Genomic DNA, 3414 nt, shown 5'->3' with positions numbered 1-3414 from the left:
TCTCCATCCTATGTGTTTCTCATTTCCATTCTCCTTTTTTTCCTCCTTTCTTCCTTTTCTTTCTTTCTTTTCTACTCCCTCTATCAGAAGTTTTTACTTTCTCTCCTCTTCCAACAATATATTTCTCCTTTAGCTCCTCTCTTCTTCTCTTGTCCAAATTTTTCTTCATTCCTCTCCTCCTCCTCCTCTTCCTTTTGATGGCTACCCAACTTCAAATATATTTTATAAGGAACGTGATTCTCGAGTTGGAACCAGGCAATATCTACTTGCCCATCCCTGCACAGGACCAGTAATATTTTTCTAAGTATTTCGTATGATGGTAGTAGACTTGACATGAAACAATTCTCTAATAAGTTTCATATACTTGAGACTACGGACTGCTTAGCTTAAGAATTATTCGACGTAACGGCTCCAACCGATTTTTCTCTTCTTGCTTGCTACCTCCAGACGGTTTTATTCACCTTAAGGGACACCTTGCAGTGATGTGGTAAATGAAAGCTAGTTTTGATCTCTCCAGTACGGCAAACGCCCTAGAAAGATTTCATAGAATCGTCTGGCGTCTGTGAGAATGAAAACCAAAAGTCAGCACCGTGGACTGAAACGGTGTTTAATATGGAAAACGTTTCTGAAACGAGCCAAAGCTTTAGATAATAGATTTATCTTGAAACGTTTATATGTTCGAGGAGAAATCGTTTGTAAGTTTCATACACATTTTTATCACAATCACAAGGAGGCCAAATCCAGTCTATCCCTAACTGTGTCACTCACTCACCCACTCTCAGTCTCTGTAATTCCTTTTTAGAAGCGGACTAGATTCCTCTCCGAGAGTCTGTTTTCACCCCTGTTTGGGTTTTGTTTGTTTGTGTGTTAGCAAGATTACTCAAACACCAAAAGAGAGATTTAGGACCAGATCTGTGTGGGTAGATAGACCGATCTGGACTGTATTACAGACTCTGGATCCGGAAAACACTCTTGTGCGAAACTCAAACCAGTGATGAGAAATCCCAACCCATTATGAAGAGTGGTTTGGAAATTATGTTGCTCCTTTTGTTGGAGTAGATGCGCTCCGGGCTAAGTGTCCCTCTCTAAAGTTAGTCCTTTTTTCACCAACGAGCTTGGAGGAGCTTATGTATTCACCAATGTTTATTGCTTGCTGGAATCGAAAGATTCGGCACGCATGTTGGTGTTTCGTATGCTTGTCTGTCTGATCTGCTTGTTTGTCTTGCTCTACTGTATACAGGCTCACAATTTCTTTTTTGCCAATCTTTCTGAAAGAAACATCAGAAGGTAGATATTCATAACCCCTGGAAGCCTGTAATTGTTTTCAATCAAAATCGATCAAAGGCCCTGGGCTGGGTGGGGGTTTGAAAACCCCTCAATGGTCGTGGCTCCGGAAATTGTCCAGACCCCAGTGGCCGGCCCATTTGCCATTTTTTTGAATTTCGAAAATCGATTTTTTCTTCTCCACCGAATTGAAGAGAAACGTCTGGCGCACCTGGCAATGCAATTTTCTTTAGCATCCTAAACTCACTCTGTGTTTTGCAATGAAGCGCGAAATTTTTCGGCAAATGACTGCCTACATGCTGGTGAAAACTAAACAGAAATAATCGGATCCATCAGGCGAGCATCTGTGAAATATGGCAGTTTCATTTATTGCAGGAACTGAAATACTCGGCAAGCATGTTTGGTCAGTTCTGTATGTTTGTCTGTCTGTCTGCTTTACACAGGTCACAATTTATGCGCCAATCATTCTGGGAAAAATTTCAGAAAGTAGGTACCCAATGACCCTGGCAAGCCTAATGTTTTTCTATCAAAATCGGTCAAAGGCCCTGGAGCTGGGTAGGGGGTAAAGGAAACCCCTCAATGGCTGTGGGTCAGGAAATCGTTGGCATCCTGTGGCTGGCCCAGGCAATCTGTCATTTTTTCAAAATATCATCGAAACTCGATTTTTTTTTCTTACCAAATTGAAGAGAAACTTCTGGCACACCTGACAATGCAATACCTTTTAGCTTCCTAAAAACCAATACTAGTGCTTCGTGAAAGTGAAGTGCAAAAATATTTCGCCAAATGACTGCCTACCACGCCTAAAAGTGAAAAACTAAGCAGAGGAGTAGAAAAAAATGCACTAAAAATATCAGTAGTTTCCCATCCCCCCACCCCAAGAAAAAGTGGTATTCAGATGGTTTGAAATAAATTCAGATTCCAATACAATGGGCCTATCTGGAAAGCCCCTCTGCCTATGGCAATTTCCATTTGTTTGTTTGTCCACACGATATCTCTAAAAGGTTTCATAATGAATCTTCAATGAAATTTCGTGGAAGTGTGAGCCATGGTCAGAGAAAAGAAATTAGTAAATTTGGTGGCGGATCAAAAATCCTGGGCCGGAGTATCCTGCAACATAGTTCCATAAGTTCTTATTGGATGTCCAATGAAAGTTTTTGGAAGGGTGGACCATAGGCCAAGAAAGCTGAATGATTAAATTTTTGGAAGGAAGCAGATCCGGATCCCAAGCTATCCTGTACAATATCTTCTGAAAATGAATTTCAATAATATTTTGTGGGAAGAGTGGGCCATGGGTCAAGGAACAATTGATTAAATTTTATGGCGGGTCCGGAACCTGTGTATACCACACAATACCCTCCACGGGATCCGAATCCATTTTCCAATAGCAATGGCATTGGCGGAGGTATGCGCTCTCTGAGGGCTTTCTAGTTCTGTTAAGTTACTGCCATAGATATTTATTAGCGTCAGACTTTCACTTCCACTGATATTATTTTTTTATTATTATTATTATTATTTTTTTTTATAATTTATTTTTATTTTTTTTTTTCTGGCCTGACCTACAAGGTTGTGTCTGTGGCGTCTGATGTACCTGTGGTGTGCTCCAAGGGTGAGGCTGGGGTGTATCTGATGGGTGTGTCCAAAGACAGGGGACACCTTTGGGGATGTGACGCAGACGGTAGGATGGGAGCGACTGTCAAATGTCCGTTGTTTTGCAAGAGAAAGAGAGAGAGAGAGAGAGAGAGAGAGAGAGAGAGAGAAGAAGAAGAAGAAGAAGAAAAAGAAGAACAAAGTGTTAGGAAAGGGAAGGGAGAGCAAAGATAAGTCTGTCTATCTATCTATCTATTGCCAGACGCCTCAATCCCGTTCGGGGTGGTCACAAACAATTCGCCTCCACTGTCGTCTTCCTGCCCCCTCCATTTCACTGCCCCGCCTCCCAACTCACACCCCTCTCTCATATACCTCTTCACCTCTGTCCCTCCATCTCATCCTCGGCCTCCCCTCCCTCTTCCCCCTCCAATCCTCACTCCTTCACATACACTCTCTCTTCGTCAGTCTTTCACCCTCCATCCCTTCCACATGGCCAAACCACCCTCAGTGTATTCCTCCTAATAAGCTCTCCCATCACATCCA

The sequence above is a fragment of the Coenobita brevimanus genome, chromosome 104 (assembly GCF_032717465.1).
Source record: "Coenobita brevimanus isolate Jiangsu-jjx chromosome 104, ASM3271746v2, whole genome shotgun sequence".
NCBI classification, from domain to species: domain Eukaryota; kingdom Metazoa; phylum Arthropoda; class Malacostraca; order Decapoda; family Coenobitidae; genus Coenobita; species Coenobita brevimanus.
Note: the sequence above shows the minus strand (reverse complement) of the source record.